The sequence below is a fragment of the Jaculus jaculus genome, chromosome 8 (assembly GCF_020740685.1).
Source record: "Jaculus jaculus isolate mJacJac1 chromosome 8, mJacJac1.mat.Y.cur, whole genome shotgun sequence".
NCBI classification, from domain to species: Eukaryota; Metazoa; Chordata; class Mammalia; order Rodentia; family Dipodidae; genus Jaculus; species Jaculus jaculus.
This window is the reverse complement of record NC_059109.1, coordinates 103,010,568-103,030,466: the sequence shown is the minus strand read 5'-3', so window position 1 is coordinate 103,030,466 and position 19,899 is coordinate 103,010,568.

Here is a 19,899-nt window from a genome sequence, read left to right as displayed (position 1 = left end):
GATGGGAGAGAGTTTGGAAGGAGCGTGTGAGCTCTGTTTCAGACAAGTTTTGGACTTCAAAGAAAAGACTTCCCAAACCTCTGGATTCACTGGTAGCCTTCCCTGCTCACCTCTCAAGAAATTATGGAATTTTGCAGCAAAATAATAATAATTTATAATTATTATTAATACCTTAACTTTAATGAGGCTCCTTACGTTGAAGAAGATGTGGTACTGGATCCTTTGCAGTCCCCTTTTCACATAGATACAAGGGCTTTAAGTTAAGAATTTTTTTTCTTTTTTTACTTGTTATGGACATACTCAGTATGTAAACAGCATATGTTGGCACCATCCATTCCCTCATCCCTGCCCCTTTTCCAAAGGCACCCTCCTCATTGGGGATGCAGGTCAACCTCATGGGGATTATGGGTCATGCAATGTGGGGGCAGCCATCAGTTATGGGGAAGAGGCAATATCTCTGTGCACAGTATTCCAACTTGTGGCTCTTATAATCTTTCTGCCCCCTCTTCCACAAAATTCCCTGAGCCATGTTGGATGAGTTTTAAGTCTACTGCAGTGATGGGCTCTTAGGAGCCTCTGGATCTCTGGTTCAGTAGGTGTTGAGTGTCTTCAGTGACTATCTCCTTCACCCTAGTGAAGATATCAGGTTCGCTAAGAAAGCAGCACCCTTGCTCATTTTCCCAGTTCTTCTGTGGGTTCAGCTGGGGACCTAGTGAAGTGCTATTGGTCATTTCCTCAGGTCCAGCTCCCATCCTAAAAAAAGAAGCAGATTTTCCAATGGGAGAGTGTAGTCAGCACAGGCTAAATGGGATAACCATTATTATCACCTGAAATGAAATCCATGGTCTGAGAGACTGAATAGTTTCATTTATTCTAGATGTTTGCCCAGAGCTGAAAGTGCCAAGAACTAAGGCAATTGTGAAGCTACCCTGTTTTCATCTAAGGGCAAGCCAGTGACTATACTTTACTAAGCTGTTCATTTTCATGTCTTTATATCAGCCTCCACACAAGCCCAAGGTTTGATAAGCACATGTCTGGGATTAGACCCTGCAACAATTCTCATTACCTAGCAACAATTGTCTAACCCATCTGTGGCACTCTGGCTTAAGTCTCTTTCCTCAAAAGGTGACCCAGAGGGGCTAGAGAGATTGCTCAGTGGCTAAGGCACTTTCCTGCAAAGCTTAACAACCTGGGTTCAATTCCCCAGTACCCACATAAAGCCAGATGTACAAAGTGGCACATGCAACTGGAATTCTTTTGCAGTGGCTGGAGGTCCTGGCATGCCCGTTCTCTGTCTCTCTTCTCTCTATCTCTCTCTGCTTACAAGTAAATTATTAAAAAGCCATCCCAGAAATAAAGATTTGTGAGCAAATAATTTGTTGAGGGAGCTTCTCTGGAGAAACTAGCAAGGTAGTGAGAAAAAACATGGGTAAGTAAGACAATCAGATACTTAACATGTGTCAATGAAAATGTTAATTTTAGAAATTTGGTCCATTTCTCTATTCAGCAATGTATCGGGTCATTTTTAGACTTGGCTTTGAATGGATCCACTGTGCCAGCTCTGAGCAGGAAGGGCATTGTTCAGGAGGGGCACAGTGTGTTCCCCGTTGTCTACTTCCAGCTATATAGCCCAGACACAGAACTCATCCTTCAACAACTGGAAATGGTTCACTACCGATTTGGGCACATACCTGATACCTGCAGTCCTTGTCATTCTTCTCCCTTTAAACTGTTCTGTGGCTACCAAAAGTTCTAGAGCCTTGTTTGTAGAGGTAACTGGAGTCATAAGAAAACACAAGCAGCAGCTTAATGTAACGTCATGTTACTGTTGTGTTAGTTACTTTACTCATCATTGAGACCAAACACTTGACGGAAAACAGCTACAGGGAGGAAGGGGTTTATTCTGGCTTATAGTTTCAAAGGGATACATTCCTCTGGTAGTGTTACAGCACCCAACCAAAGGCAGCTAATGGGAGGAAAGTGTTTATTTTGGCTTACAGTTTCAAGAGGAAGCTACATAATGGCAAGGAGAAAGCATGGCAAAAGGCTGGACATCACCTCTGCCACAACAGGAAGAAAACAGCAACAAGAGAGTGAGCCAAGCTCTGACAAGGGGAAGTGGGCTTTAATACCCCAAAACTTACCCCAACACATACCTCCTCCAGCAAGACTCCACCTCCCAAATTGCCATCAGCTGGGGTCCAAACATTCAAAACATGATTCTGTAAGGACATCTGGTTCAAACACCATAATTCTATTGTGGCAGGAAAGATGTATCAGCAGAAGCAGGAGGACAGGTAGTCTCACAACAGCCAGAGAAAGGAGCCGAGAGGGAATGATAAGTCAGGCCACGCTATAAAACCTCAGAGTCTGCCCCCATTGACCTACTTTCGCCAGCAAGGCTCTACTTCGTAAAGGATCCACCACCTTCCAGACAGCGCTGGTTGGACACCAAGTTTTCAAATACATGTCTATGGGAGACATTTTCACATTTAAACTATAACATTTCTACTTTAATCCCCATAAATCCATTGTCATCTCATGATGCAAAATGTCTTTAGTCCAATTTAAAAAGTCCCCATTGTCATTAGCAGTTCCAACATTGTTTAAAAGACCAGAGCCTTTTCTGAGATTCAAGGCAATCTTATCCTCGGACTCCCATAAAACCAAAGAACAAATTACATGCTTTCAAAATATAATGACACTGAGTAAACATTCCCATTTCAGTTTCTGTTTTTCTTTCTTTCTTTTTTTTTTTTTTGAGGTAGGGTCTCACTCTAGCTCAGACTGACCTGGAATTCACTCTGTAGTCTCAGGGTGACCTTGAAGTCTCAGTGATCCTCCTACCTCTGCCTCCTGAGTGCTGGGATTAAAGGCACAAACCACCATACCCAATTTAACATTCCCATTTCAAAAAGGAGGAATGTGGACATTACAAGGAATGATCAGACCAATGCAAGACTGAAGCTCAGCAGAGCAAACACAAAAATCTGTAGCTCCATATGCGGTTTCTGGGACTTGTGATGGGAGTGTCTGGACTCCAAAGGACTTGAAGAGCCTCGCCACTCCAGCTCTGCTGCCTGTAGCATCCATAGCTTTGCTCTTGGGCTGGCTCTACTCTGAGCCTACTCTTTCCTTGGTGGTGAATGTCCCATAGTCCTGACATCTCCAGCATCCTGACGTCTCCATTACAGCTGAGGGTTCATTTTCACCATATCATGCAAACACTTCTCTGGTTTCTTTGCTGGAAATATGATCCCACTACACGTTTCCTGGCCTCAATGGCTCTCTGAAACTATGAATAAAGATGGTAAAACCCTCTCAATATTGCATTTTTCATGCCTAAAAACCCAGTACCATGTGGACAGTATTGCTGATTTCTGCTGCCATCATCAGATGGAACCTGGCCCATTGAACTAAAGCTGGCATATGTGCACTTTGGTGTCTGAATATGTGTAAATACTTCCATAGGTTTTTGTTGTCAGCAGGGAATCCCTCCTTTGGTACTTTCTTCCCAGACTTCCTCATTTCAATAGAATTTGCATTCTCCCACATTAGAGCCTTCAATTGGTAGGGTCTTGGGTATCTTTTCTATTGTCCCACTGAAGAGAGTAAGGTTTCTCTTTGTCTTTCCTTTTCTCTTTTCTTTTCGTTCTTTCTTTTTTTTTTTTTTGTTTTTTGTTTTTCAAGGTAGGGTTTCACTCTAGTCCAGGCTGACCTGGAATTCACTATGGAGTCTCAGGGTGGCCTTGAGATCCTGTGATCCTCCTACCTCTGCCTCCCAAATGCTGAGATTAAAGGCATGGGCCACCACACCTGGCTGAGGTTTCTCTTTAATTGCGTTCATCTTAACAATTATAGGTACTTTGTCTGCCATGTTCTCCTTGTCCAAAACATCAAACTTGCTCACAAATCTTTCCTTTCTAATGTTCACTTTCATCATATCCCTTTGCTGTCTTTACTACAGATCTGAATAAGAGTAGTAAACAACAACCATGACACAGATTCAATGCTACCTTGCCTCAAACTCACTAGTTCATTACCTTTAGGTTGGGCCTTGACAAGTTCCCAGGACGCAGGCAGAATACAGCCAAATTCTTGGTCTGAATAGAATATGAATTGCATTTATCCCAGTTTCTCTCTGAAACCTTGTGAGCTGAGTCTCCACTGTCAGGGTTTTTCTCAGCTTTCTGGTCTTACACATTCCCCATCAGAATGACTTCTTAAGTTCCACTTTCCCCCTCATAGGACTTCTCTAGCCCAAAGATCACAACTCTTACATTATTTCCCCCATAAACTAGTTCCAAAGTCCTTGAAACATGGCCCAGTTTATCACAACAGTGGCCCCTTTTCTTGGTACCAGTTATTTGTTGTCGTGACCAAGTACCTGAATGAAAGCAGCCTAAAGAAGGAATCAGTTTATTTTGGCTTATAGTTTCAAAAGAGTGCATTTCTTCATGGCAGCAGGCCAGTTGGTCACAGGGTAGCCAGAATCAGAAAGCAGAGAGTGAACAGAAAGTGGGTCCAGGCTAAAAAATTCAAGGTCTGCCCCCAGTTACCTACTCCTTCCAGCAAGCATCCACCTCCTAAAAGTTTTACAACCTTCTCAAACACTACCATCAGCTGCAGACCAAGTGTTCAAAGACATGAATGTATGGACAGCATTTACATTTAAACCATAGCAACTGTGTTATGAAGACTTTCTTGCTGCCCTGATTACAACTACAAATACCTTGCAAATCTTCTGAGTGTCCCATGTCCATGAAACTCCATTCCTGGCACTCATTTGTGTTCTCCACAGGGATCATAAACTCACTGTGGTAAATTAAGAATTGGGAAATTTGATTTATTATAAATATGCAGTTGAACTTGGAATCGTAATGAGAGCTACCAGAAAGTATTGGATTCTGTTGAAATTCCTCCTTTCCTATTTACTTCTCTGTTTTCTTGTCATAGGTTGATTCTATTTGTTTACTAGCTCTATTTTACTTAATTTCATAGTTCATGCTCCCTTCTAACCATTTTGAATTGACACATTATAACCTCTAATTAATTCTATAATTTTCTGTTTTTACTGGTATCTGGCAAACTCTTTATGTCATTTTAGTAATGCAAGCAGAGGTTTAAATGATGTTTCTTTCTTTTGTTGTTCTTGGAACCCTTGGCCTCCCTATCAATAAGCCATAGTTAGCCAAGACACCTTTGCCAATAGGCTGACAAGATCACCCAGCCCGGTGGAGACCCCAGCTGACTGCCGTCATATGGGAATAAACCCAGGCAGAAGCAGCATTATGAACCACAAAAGTGAGCTCAGAACAGACCATCAACCCACAGAATCATGAGCTCCTGTTAAGAAGCCAAGATTCAGAGCTTTTTGTTATGCAGCAAAAGCTGCTACATCAAGCAAGTCAATGGGCCAAGTCTAATGTTATTGGATATAATCCTCTCAGAAGGAGAAGCCTGTATCTGGAAAATAATATAGCTACCACAGTATCTGTTTTACATACTAACAGGGTCATTATTTGTGGATGAGTCTGAGTCTTATTTAGTAACCTCTTCATCTAGCATAATATCTGACAAGTAGTACTATTGAAATGTTGGTGAATAAATGTGTGTCACAGTGAAAAATAGGACCTTCTCTGTCCTCAGGCACTTATTGTTTCAATGCAGAGATGAGGCATGTCCTTTAATAATTAGCACAGAAAGTGAGACTGCATTATATACAGAAGAGCATCAGGTTCTTTTGAGGCAGATGGTAGAGCAGATTTTTCCATTGGAAACAAGGAAATCAGTGGTTTCTTACATGACATGACACTTGAAGAAAGTGCAGAATGTTTCAAGTTCTTAGCCATGTTGGGAACAAATGAAGACATGAGTGTTACTGCTCTTGTTTGGGATAAGGCTGAAATCCTACATATATATGTAGTATGCCTGTTGGAAAGAATAAAGGTGTCCCTCAACTTATCATAGGGTTACAGCTTTATGAGCCCATTGTAAATTGAAAATATTATTAAGTTGAAAATGCATTTAATCCTCCTAAGCTACTGAACATCTTAGCTTAGCAATTATACACTGTCTGCTGTTTTTGCCTCATGATCTTGGAGCAAATGGGAGCTATAGCTCCTGCTATTGTCCAGCATTATGAAAGAGGATCCTAACATATATGACTTAAGACTATTCTTGGGAAAAGTCCACATTCATAATGTTAAATATGGTTTCTATTGAATACATATTGCTTTTGTCCCACCATAAAGCTTAAAAATCTTAAGTGGGACCATCTTAATTTAGGGACCATCTGTATTTGCAATCATTATAATTTGTTTATAAAATCTTTAATGTTATGAGTGAATGTGTTATGATTAAATGACTGAAAATAGCACTGATTTGGTCTAGTTTTCTAGTCTAGGTTTTAAATGTTTCCATAAATTTAACAGCATGTGAACTTCAAATGGAATAGTTTCACAGATGCTGTCAGTCAGATAGGTAGCCTTATTCCTCAACCCCATGAGGTGGCACTGAATAGCATAGCTCATACAATTTGATTGCACAAAATAGCTTTATTTTTGCTTCTAAATATATTCATGTGGACTCATCCTCTTGTCAGTAGATGAAAGTTAGCATGTCTCATGCATTTTTCTGGCCACTTTAGTGTAATAGACTGTCATCCAGTTAATAAAAAAATACTCCTAGTCCAGGACACTGATCAATACTTTACATCTCATTTGTGGGACAGTGAGCATCCCAGCAAAAGGCAGAGAGAGTTGCTGTGGGGTAGAGGGAAGAAGTGGAAAGAATTGTTACCTGATCATTGGACAACATGCACAACTTGTTGACACTCAGCATTAGCAAGTATTTAAGGTTGACTAATTTTTTTGAGGTCATTGTTTGTGAGTTCTCCTACCTCTCTAGGAGTTTGTTCCTTAGTGCTCTGGTTCCTTAGTGCTGATGAAAACATCATTTACTCATGATGCTAAATGATAAGGACCTGCACTTCCCATTTGCCCCAAGATCATGAGGCAACAAGATGGTCATGTATGATTCTTTCCTCAACTGAAATGTACTGCATGGCTCCTCTCCCTTTTTCTAGCTGTGTTCTTTTCACTTCTTCTGACAACTCCTGTGCAGCTAGAATGACCTCATGATGAGTCTCATGATACCCACAGGAAACCTTTGTCATCAAAGACTCTGGTAATAAAGAGTCCCCAAGGCAGTCCCTGAGCTGGCCTGTGCCATCAGAGCAGCTAGCTAGCTTGTTTTGTGGCTGTGACTGCCATAGATTATCCCCTTGACTTGAAGTGGATGCAGGAATTGCTGACCTTTTCACAAAATGTGGAACTCTGATCAGTAACTCTCCCAAATTCTCCCCTACCTTCCTCAGTAGACTTCTACCCTTTAATTACATGTCTGTAGGTGAACTAATTAGCCCAGATTAACCACTTAATTTTAATTTTTTTGTTTATTTGAGAGCGACAGACAGACAGACAGACAGAGAAAGAAGCGAGAGAGAGAAAGAGAGAGAGAGAGAGAGAGAGAGAGAGAGAGAGAGAATGAGAGAGAATGGTGCTCCAGGGCCTCCAGCCACTGCAAACGAACTCCAGATACATGTGCCACCTTGTGCATCTGGATTCTGTGGGTCCTAGGGAATTGAGCCTCGAACAGGTGTCCTCAGGATTCACAGGCAAGCACTTAACTGCTAAGCCATCTCTCCAGCCCACAACCAATTAATTTTATAAACCTGCACCATAGGCTTATAAGTTAATATGCAGTGAGCCCTGATCATTTTGAGTGGAGACTCACTTGGCACTTAAGAATTTCATTTTGGGCTGGAGACATGGCTTGCTTGCTAAGCTTAAGGACCCATGTTCAATTCTCCAGGTCCCATGTAAGCCAGATGCACAAAGGGACACAAGCACACAAGGTCATACACAAGATGGCATATTCATCTGGAGTTTAATTGCAGTGGTTGGAGGCCCTGGCACACCAATTCTCTCTCTCTCTTTCCCGCACTAAAAAAAACAGAGGAAAGACTTAAAAAAAAGAGAGAATCTCATATTTTAAAAACCTATATTTCATAGGGCTGGAGACATGGCTTAGCTGTGAAGGCGCTTGCCTGTGAAGCCTAAGGACCCATGTTCTACTCTCCAGAGCCCATATAAGCACAAAGGTGAGGCAAGTGTAAGGTTGCACATGCCCACTAGGTGGTGCAAGCATCTGCGATTTGAATGCAGCGGCTGAGGCCTGCCAACTCTGTCTCTGTGAGATAAAGAGAGAGAAAGAATGGGTGTGCCAGAGTCTATAGCCACCACAAACAAATTCCAGATGCATGTACCATTTGTGCATCAGGCTTTATGTGGGTACTGGGGAATCAAACCCACGTTGTTAGGCTTTGCAGGCAAGTACCTTAACTACCAAACCATCTTTACAACCCAGAATCTCATTTTTAAATCAAGGAACCCATGATATACATGGCTTAAATAGTCTAGTAAAGGACAATAGTGGAAGTAGAATTCCACTTCAAGACGTCTGGCTTCTGGAACTCAAATTTAATACTTTTAGTACATATACACATATGTGTGTTGATATACATTTAAATTTTGGTTTTGAGGCAAGCCCAACAGACTGGCTTTTTTTTTTTTTTTTTTTTATGAGAGAGCGAGAGTGAAAGCAAGAGGGAGACAGAGACAGAGAGAGAATTGGTGCACCAGGGCCTCCATCCACTGTAACTGAACTTCAGATACCTGTGCCACCTTGTGCACATGTGCGACCTTGAACCCTTGCATCACTTTGTGTGTCTGGCTTATGTGGGATCTGGTAAGTCAAACATGGGCCCTTAGGCTTTGCAGGCAAGCACCTTCACCACTAAGCCATCTCTCCAGCCCTAACTTTTCTTTTTGATTGACACATAATAACTGTACATACTTATGGTGTATAGTATAATTTTTGCAAACTTTAATATATGAACATATTGTAAATTAGTCATATCCCCATCAAGTTATACTCTTATGTTCTCTCTCCCCAACCCCCATTCCACTGGGGGCCCTTCTCTGTGGGGTTATTGGTAAGCACTGTGGGATTATGAATGCACCAGTCAGGCTCTGAGTGGGTGGGGAGGCAATGCCTCAGAGTACACCTTCCCACCCCATGGTTCTTTCATGCTTTCCACCCCTCTCTTCTGCAAAGTTCCCTGAGCTATAGAGAGTGCTAGATCTCCTTTAGTGTTGAGCTCTCAGAAGTATGTTATTTTGACAAATGTACACATTGGGTAGTGACCAAGTTGGGGTCACCAACCTTTATCTATTACCTTAAACTTTTATTACTTAATTTTGGTTAGTATATTAAAGAAGCTTCTCTTCTGCCTTCATGAAAGAGTCACTATACCATTATTGACTATTTTGTCCTATTGTGCAACAGGACATTTGAAATTATTTATCCTATTCAATTGTAACTCAGTATTCATTGGCCATTCTTTTCCCATCCTCTTTTCTGCCTTTTCTTCTCCCACAAGAGAAGTTATATTATAAAGATTACTGCACACACACACACACAAAAAAAAAAAAAAATCATTCAAGGCACTTTGTTATGTTGAGAAACTACAGACAGGAATATTAGATAAGAGGCTGTTGAAAGAGTCAAGAAATAAGAGTATAATAATATCAATCATCATAAAACTCATTGCTTGCTGAAAGGCAAACACCCCATTTTATGTCATTCAAATTTGATACTCTTCTCCTACCATACAGGTGGCAGGTACTTCTTTATTCCCAGTTTATAGAGATACAGTCAATAGAGAAATGTGTCTTGAGTGCAAGAGCCAATCATATTGACATAGTTATCTCAGCACTTAGACAGAACTGGGATAGTGTGCTCAGCCCATGTGTGTGGAGCTAAGGCAGACAAAGTGATGGTACTTGGATGCTAAGTGGATAACAGGAACCAAATGGGATAACCTCATGATGAAAACTAGGCACTTGCATGGATGAGAGAACCAGAGATGACTACTTCCAATTCTACAGCTATGCCCGTACCAAAACACACATACAAAATAAAAATCCTAAAAATTTCAATTAACTTGGGTGAGAAAATTAGGGAGTAGCCAAGTGTGAAGATGGTTAACAAAATATACATTCAAAGGCCAAATTCAAGAGGGAGACTAGGGCTGGATAGATGGCTTAGTGGTTAAGCACTTGTCTGTGAAGCCTAAGGACCCCAGTTCTAGGCTGGATTCCCCAGGACCCACGTTAGCCAGATGCACAAGGGGGTGCATGTGTCTGAAGTTCGTCTGCAGTGGCTGGAAGCCCTGGCACACCCATTCTTTCTCTCTCTCTCTCTCTCTCTCTCTCTCTCCCTCTTTCTCTCTGAGTCTGTCCATCTCAAATAAATAAATAAAAATAAAACAAAAAAAATTTAAAAAAAAGAGGGAGACTAACATGGTGATATTGCAGATAGCCAGCCAGCCCCATGATCTATAATGTAGTAAGAACACAGATCTCTTCAGGTGATTCACAGCTGTCCCTGACACTGTTTGGTAGAAGTTGTTCTGGTAGAGCTAAACCAGTTTGGTCCTCTGACACAGCTGCTTGCTTCCTGGGATACATCAGACACATTTTAGAGGACTCTGATAGTGATAGGAAGGTAAAACTTTCAGGCAGTTCTTGGTAAATATTGTTTCTTTTAATCAAGCCTTTGATAAGTGTTGAGTGGAACAGAGTTCAAGGTTTCCCGGAGTCATTATAATGCAGCTATTCAGCTGTTGGCTAAATGCAGGCTTTCAGTCACTGTGAGCTGGAAGTGAGGCATTTGTACTTCCAGGCAGTTTGATAAGCTTGACAAGGACAACTGTCTCTATGGTGGCAATCAATCATTACAATAGTAAGGCTGCATAACAAATCATTTCAAGCCAGTGGCCTAAAACAAGGATCAGTTATGCTCACAATGTAAAAAAAAAAAAAAAAAAAAAAAAAAATGCCCACTGTGGGGGTGCATGCCTTTAATCCCAGCACTTGGGAGGCAGAGGTAGGAGGATTGCCATGAGTTTGAGGCCACCCTGAGACTCCAGAGTGAATTCCAGGTCAGCCTGAGCTAGAGTGAAACCCTACTTCGGAGAAAACAATGTCCTAGGTGGTTAGAGCCAATTGTGTCTGGCTCTGAGCAGCAGCCTGCAACAGGCGCCTCCCCTACCACCCCTCCCTGTGGGACCAATGGATTAGCTGGGACGAGCTGTGCTCATAGCTTTGGCAGAAAGGTGAGAAGCAAGAATCACACTGCACAGGGTCATTCTCTGGTCTTGCTTCTGTCATGTCCATTCGCCTTCCATTGGTCAAATTGAGTCACATGCCCAAGCCCAATATCAATGGGGTAGCGGGCACACTGTTCCACATGGAATGGTAATTGCTAATACCATAACCAATAACCAATAACCCAAACCATCACATTCTCCTTAGGAAGGAGCCTTGTTACTGATGAGACTAGTAAAGATTCACAAGACTGACAGAATCCAAAGGAGCAAAAGCATAGAATAAGAAGAGCTTTGATATAGATCCTATGGGAATATAAAATTTTGCACATATTTTGGAAGATAGCTTGGCAATTATTTTTAAAAGTTAAGATATGTAGAACTAGCTCTATACTCCAACATATTTGCCCAAGAGATATAAAAATACACACATCTGGGCTGGAGAGATGGCTTAGCAGTTAAGGTGCTTGCCTGCAAAGCCAAAGGACCCCATTTTGATTCCCCAAGACCCATATAAGCCAGATGCACAAGGTGGCATTTGTGTCTGAAGCTTGTTTGCAGCGGCTGGAGGCCCTGGTGTTCCCATTCTCTTTCTCTCTATCTGCCTCCTCTCTCTCCCAAATAAATAAATAACCCTTAAAAAAAAAGAAAGGCACTTAAAAATACACACATCTTTACAAAGACAAGAATGTTCATATCAACTTTATTCATAGTAACCCTAAAGTAGAAACAACCCAATCATCTATTAATAGAAGAATAGATAACCAAAATGTGCCTTGTACATATGAGATATACTCAGCTTTGAAGGGAGCAAACTATTAATACATGCAACATATGGGAAAGTTTCAAAGATATTATACTGAGCCAAAAGAGCTAGGTGCTAAGGAATACAGACATACATATATAAACATACATCATAATATACATATATATATCATATGCATACAATTATAAATTCAAGAATGCACAAACCAACATAAGCTAATAGAAATCAGATTGGTTGTTACTTTTGCTTTGAGGAATCATGAGGAAACTCTCTGGGGTGAGGGAAGTGCTCCATCTTGGTAAGGTAGGCTACATGGATATATGTATTCATCAAGTCATTGAAAACCATGCATTTCTCTGTATGTAAACTTAGCCTCACTTAAAGGAAGACAAGAAGAGATTTTCAAGCCCCCCCCCCCCTTGGTGCTACCTAACACAGCATCAATGTCAGACATGGCCAGCTTTATCAGGAAAACACCCAAAGGCATGTTGATTTGTAGTTATGCTACTCAAAGAAAGCAAGCTGAAAGCACTAGGGAGGCAGAGGTAGGAGGACCACTGTGAGTTCAAGGCCACCCTGAGACTACATAGTGAATTCCAGGTCAGCCTGGGCTTACTTACAAAAACAAACAAACAAACAAAAAAAGGAAAAAACAAATTAGTTGTAAAATGTTCTGGGCATCTGTGTTCTTGGGGTCTCCAGGCAAGCTGAGCCTGAGACAAGGACTGGGATGCAGGTGGTTTATCAAAGGGAGTAAATCAGGGAGAAGGAGTCGGGGATGGAGGAGACTCATCACAGTGAGATCTTATTGGAGTCAGGTGAGTGAGTCTAGATTCCACAAGGAGCTCCAAGAGGGAGCTATACTTACCCCCCCCCCCAGGTAACATAAGGAAGTTCCTGCTAGAGTGGTCCAGAAAGGATGAGAGGATGGTGGGTAAGGCTTTCACCCTAGCCTGCCCTGCATTTATAGCTGTATTGAGGACTTGGACTCTGCTTTCCTCCAAGGCAAAGCATGTCTGCCCTCATGATGGCACGGTTTGATTTGCTGCAAGGAGATGCTAGTCAAGCATGAGGGGTCAACAGAGCCCAACGGATGGCGCTCCCTTTAGACTCGCTGCTCTGCTTCTCTTCTTTTTGACTTAGACACCAGGAATGATTTCTTCAGATGGTCACTATCATTGAGTCATCTTAACATGTGCATGAAAGATTGCTTGTTATGTATTTACTACAGAGGAAGTGGGCAAGGAACACCTTAATCCAGAATTGTTCAGTTATTCGCTGCATAAAATCAGGAGATGAGGAAAAGCGGAGGAGGCAAGAAGGAAGAGCAGACAATCTGTGTCCCGCCCCTCCCCCCGCGGCGCGCAAACCAGGTGTTGAAAGACAGTGTCACGGCTGATATGCTGTGCACACATGCCCCAGCTACTATGACAGGTGGCTTCTCACAGCAAAATCTGCTCCTTCTCCAGAAAACCGATCTCAGTAGACGGGCCCAGTTTGACAAGGACATCATAGCCAAGGTGACTTAGAGCCAATGGTTGACTCACATGGTGGAACAAGAAGTTAGTGTCTTTTAACAGTGAGCCCAGCTCTGGGAACATTATCATTTGTCTAACCAAACACATGTACATAACGGTTCAGAGCAGCCCTTTTCATGATAATCCCACACATAAGCAACTCAACAGGAGGATAAGTAAACAAATTAGGGCATACACACAGAATGAAACATGGCACTGCAATGGAAATGAATAAACTGCTACCACAGGCAGCAACATGGATGATGGTCACAAGTACACTGCTGAGTTCAAGAAGCTGTACACAAAATGGTGACATATCATCCTATTGACATAAAAATTCAGAGTGTGCAAAACAGACTTTACAGCATTAGATATAAGGTAATAATTTCAGGGGGATGATGGCATTATTGGGATATAGAGAAGAAAGTGGGGCCTAGGTGTTGAATGTAGGATATTGACTTGTGGAAGTTCAAATCTGTGATTTCTATACTTTGCTCCAACTAAGTTAAACCAATTATAAGTTCATGCACTGTGCATTATGAGATGGCTATGAGTCTGTGGGGATGAGGGCCAGAGAACATGTGGCTTGAATAAAGTGTCTCCCACAGGCTCATGTGGTCTGAATGCTTGGCCTCGAGCTGGTGACAATTTGGGAAAGTTGTAGGGTCTTTGAGAGGTGAAGCCTTATGGGAGAAGGTGGGTTGTTGGGAGTGGGCAAGCCCTGATTGCCACACTGAGCTCACTCTCTCTACTTCTTCCCTGGTGCTCTAGAGACGTGATTCTCAGCTGTCTGCTCCGGTCAGGTTTTCCCTGCCATGATGAAACCTTCCCTCAACACTGTAAACAAGAATAAATCCTTTTCTTTAGTAAGCTGCTGTTGATTGGATGTTTTGTCACAGCAACAAAAAGGTAACTCACACACTCACAGAGCAAGTAATTCTACCCTACTTTCGAACAAACATTCATCTCCATGGAGCATTTCTCACAGGATTTAAGACATATTATTAAATAAAAAGTAAACATATTAAGGCTAGAGAGTTGGCTCAGTCATTATGCTCCTTGCCAACAAAGCCTAACAGTCTGGATTCAGTTCCCCAGTATCCACATATATACAGACACACAAAGCGGCACGTATATCTGGAGATCATTTGCAGTGAGGAGAGGCCCTGGTATGCCCAGACTCTCCCTCTCTCTGTCTCTCTCTTGCATAACATTTATTACAGAGAGAGAGCAAGAAGAATTAATGGGCATGCCAGGGCCTCCAGCCATTGCAAATGAACTCCAGATGCATGTGCTCATTCTCTCTCTCTTTCTCTCTTTATCTGCCTCTCTTTCTAATAAATAAATTAAATATTAAAAAAGAACAAAAATAATGTTAAAACATTCCTGTGTTCAAAATTCTCTTGTTAAATATAAAAGTCCCACTTGGTACCAACTCTTTCGGAATAATCTGGTAGATTTTTCTCCCTAGTAGATATTATAAAATATAATCCTTTATTTCCACTTACCAAGTTCCATATAAATCAGAAGAGGGGCCTGGGAGATGGATCTGGGGGTAAGATATGGTTTGGATCTATAATGCCTCTAAAGGACATGTGTGTATGTTTGTGTGTGTGTGTGTGGAATGTGTGGTGTGTGTGTATGTATGTGGTGTGTGTGTGTGTGTGTGTGTGTGTGTGTGTGTGCATTTTTTGAGGTAGGGTCTCACTTCAGCACAGGCTGATCTGGAATTCACTCTGTAGCCCTAGACTGGCTTTGAACTGACTGCAATCCTCCTACCTCAGCCTCTCAAGTGCTGGAACTAAAGGTGTATGACACCACACTCAGCTGGTGAAGGCTTGCTTTGTGCCCACATGTGGATGGCTGTTGGAAGCTGATGGAACCTTTAGGAAGTGGGCCCTACTTGGAGAAGTTAGGTCATTGGGGGCATGCATTTTAGGTTGAGATACTGGGACCCTGACCCTGACCTTTGCCATACCCTTATGGCATCATGTGATGCCTTGTCACAGACCCAAACCAATAAGACCAATAATCTACGGTCAACTGGAACTTCTGAAACTGTGAACCAAGAAAAATCTCTTCTCTTTCAAGGTGTTTACCTTGGTCATTTTGTCACACCATGGGATACTGTCTCAATGGAAGCTGATTTTCACACTCTTCCCTAAGGGGACTATAGCATCTGATCACTTCTCCCCTGGGTATCACTCTCCAGGATGAACTTTTCAGGAAATGTCAGAGCTCATCCCCCAGAAGCCAAGCTCTTTTGAGTCTGTCAACCACTCCTGAACTTCTTTGTTTTCATTACTTAAAAAAAATACTATTTTTGTTTATTTGAGAAAGAGAGAGAGAGAGAGAATGAGCATGCTAGGGTCTCCAGCCACTACAAATGAACTCCAGATGCATACTCCACCTTGTGCATCTGGCTTACATGGGTTCTGGGGAATCAAACCGTGGTCCTTAGGCTTCACAGGCAAATGCCTTAATCACTAAGCCATCTCTTCAGCCATGTTATCATTACTTTTGACAGATGAAAATGGCATCCATCCAGGTGGCCTTACCAAGTCACCAATCAGTGGTTAGTTGCTCAGCAAATGTGGAATGGCTTCTTGGTAATAAGCAGAAGAACTTTCTTCCTGTGATGCTTCACCCACCTCAAGCCCTCTGTGTCCTTTAATTCTTGGCCCTTTATTTCTGATGTGGAACTGGGCTTATAGTTACAAATGGTGTTTTAACAACCAATCTAAGGCTTTTATAAAAAATTTTCCCTAGTCATTTTTTCATTTTAAACTTTTTCCTTTGGGTTGAGTAAAACATACATAAAGAAATCCATGCAATGCCCTGGATCCAAGCTGATGCATTTGTGCAAAGTAAACAAAATAGCACCAGCCACCCACCTTGGATGCCTCTGCTAGCCATTACCTCCCTGTCAAGAGTAATTACCTACTCCTTTTTTTCCCTTTCTTTCTTTTTTCCTTTTGTTTTTGATGGGGATTTGCTATGTAGCCCAGGCCAGCCTTGAACTTGCAATCCTACTTCCTCAGGCTCCCAAGCGCATCATAAGCATGTATCACCATGCCTGGCTGAGGGTGGCCATCCTCGACCTGTTTTTGAACTCTACCCAGAAACACATGGCATGCGTTCTTTCATGTCAGATGCCTTTCTCTCAGTGTCACATTTCTTAGGTTCATCATCATGAGCAGTTTTAGTCTCTCATTCGTCATGGAGCCTGGCACTTGTACTTATGCCATGGTCTGTCCATTGCACTGCTGGGGGAGCACGTGAGTGGTTTCTAGCTGCATGCTGTATTGAACAAGCGCTGCCATGATACAGGCTAGGACGTGTCATCCTTTGGTGAATAAACATATTGCACATTTCTGAAGGGAACATGCTGATATTCACATAATAGCTGCGGTTAAATCCTCACCAAGGCCATGCATTACTGAAGGCCATTGTCTCTGTGTCAAAGCATTTTGGTCTGAGCCCTGGAGGTGCTGCCTGGTGGCTGAGTGGTAGTGGATATTTTGTTATGCTGACCCATGCTTAAGTTTCCTTGTTAGTAATAGGAGATGGTAAGAATGACCACCTCACATTTGGTCTGAATGAGATTGCAGGAGAATGCTTGACAAATATCCTACACACAGGTTGAGAATACTATAATATTGTCATGCCAAAAACTTGACCCATTTTCATGCATGTGGGTTTCTCCTGGGTAGAAAGAGTATTGCAAAGCACTTCAATGGCATACAGCATACTACTGTACTAAGAACCCTGCCTTGCACCATGAGAACTTGACCATGTGGGTGCCAGCCTATGGAAGATATCTGATCCTGGGTTTAGCACCTGTCCAGGGTCACATTTGGGATCTTGCTCCCGCCTACCTCCCCACCAGCTTATCCACCCCTCCTCTGCCTGCTGCTACAGCTTTGTACCCTTGTAACAGTATCCTAATTCCTTGCTCACTGGGGATGTTTTGTATCCTGCATAGAATACAGATTCTTTCCTGCATGATGCCATTAGCAGAAGGAAATCCAGATCTGTAATAACTGACTTCTTAAGACAGTGCAGCTGCCTCCATCAGGGGTCACCATGCACACCAGAAAACAAGGCAGCAGTTTATAAAATATAGTTGTATTTGAATAAGACCAGTCCACATGGGATTAATTAAACACATCCACAGTGAGTGAAGGGATGTGTGCTCATCCGCCTTGCCTATCACGACTCTGGAAGGTTTAGTTTCTATTGCTTTTGTCTGCCTGGGATTAAGAAGGAGGAGGTTGGACGGGGTTATTAAAAGAAAAAAAGAACATGCCCAGTGACCTAATTCCCTTCTGCATCTTTATCATGTACCAGGATGTACAAATCCCACAGGGGACAACAATGCAAATGAGTTTTACTGGAGAATAAAACATTTGAGAGAAAAAAGAAACATGAGTTTGTCATACGATACCACTGCAACTAATAATGCTCACAGTTAAAAAAAAAAATAGCATTCTATTATGGAGTTTTATTTCCCATCCCGGCAGGCAGCCAACCAGGCATTACAATTCAGAATTCAAATACTGTACAAGGATATACAGTAACCACGATTTGGGCAAATGTCAGAAAAGCGAGTCTCAAGGCAAATTTATTAGTTGGTGCAGATATCTCACAATTTTACATGGACAGTGATAAGGCCATCTGGGAATCCCTTTCACCGTTAGGTGATTTAGGGTTCCCTGCAGAAATTTCCTTGTCTGCAGCATCTCACAAAGCTGCCCTCTGCCCACAGTAGTGAACCACACTAAGACAGCAGCATTCATTATTTACTCTTTCCCATGGAAGTATTTTGCTATAAATACTTTTTTATGTATGACCCATAGAGGGGGTTCTCCAGAAATCAGTCAAAGCTAGTGAAAGATGCCATACAATTTCAAATGCTCAACATGATGCTGGGTAAAGATTCCATATCTTCCAGACTTACCATTTTCCTTGGTGCCTGTGGCAAGACTCACCAGAATTCTGTGGGGGAGGAAGTTGCAACTTATGAATGGATATGTGTGGGTCACTGAGACCAAGCTTAGCTCTTCAAGGCAGGAGTGTTGAAGGCTGAATGGCCTGATGCTGTGGCCAGGGTACCAATCTAGACCAGCACTGTGAGCATGATAGGCCTGGAGAGGTGCTCAGCAATCCAGACTCCATGTTCTCAATATGCAATGAATACTTGGACCAACTTAGCCACATTTTCTCCTGAGACTAAGGACTTCAGACCTGAGGTCTATCTCATACCTCTCTCCGGTTGTGACTCCTGTCTCAGCTAACATCTGCTCTGCCACCAATCTAGAAATTGTATCTATATCATTATTGCCAAATTATGACTTGATATACTCCCAGCAATGCCAAGAAATTGACAAAATGTGACTACACCCGCCATCTATATCCTCCTTCCATGTCTGTTGAAGTAGGAAATTGTCTTCTCAGAATTGGAAAAGTCTTTGGTAACACTATCAGCAAGTGTTTGGTTATTAACAGAATCAGATCAGGTCCTGGGGTACGAAGCCTAACTCCCTACTCTCAGCAAGAATGCAAGCAGATGTGGCTGGGAAGAGGTCCAGAGTTAGGTGAGTAGTTCCCTCACGCCCATGTCTTTGACAGAAGCTCCTGATGAGGGTTCTGGTGCAGCCAGAGGGAATTCAAAGGTGGCTTTCTGGACTGGAGAGGTGGCTCAGTGGTTAAAGCATTTATGTGTGAAGCCTAAGGACCCATGTTCAATTCTCCAGGTCCCACATAAGCCAGATGCAAGGTATGCAAGTACTCAAGATTGCACATGCACACTAGGTGGCACACGTGTCTGGAGTTTAATTAAAGTGGCTGGAGGCCCTGGAGCACCAATTTTCTCTCTCTACCTCTCTTTCTCAATCTCTCTCTCTCTCAAACACACACACACTCACCCTCTCTCCCTCTCCCTCTCTCTCTCTCTCTCTCTCTCTCTCTCTCTCTCTCTCTCTCTCTTGCATTAAAAAAAATGGCCAGGGCTGGAAAGATGGCTTAGCAGTTTAAAGCACTTGCCTGCAAAGCCAAAAGACCCAGATTTGATTCCCCAGGACCCACATAAGCCAGATGTATAAGGTAGCACATGCATCTGGAGTTCTTTGCAGTGGTTGGAGGTCTTGCCATACCCATTCTCTTTCTCTCTCTTCCTCTCTCTCTCTCTTTCTCCTTCCCTCAAATAAATAAATAAAATATTTGAAAAAAATTATATAAAAAAGGTGGCTTCTTGCCCCAACTAAATTATAAATTAAGCAAATATGAGGATGGCCTATCAGAGTGTGAATAAATTAGCAGAAGCCTTCAAGGACTAAGCTGACAGGCAAATTTATCAATGGAATGAGTAAGTAATAAGGAGA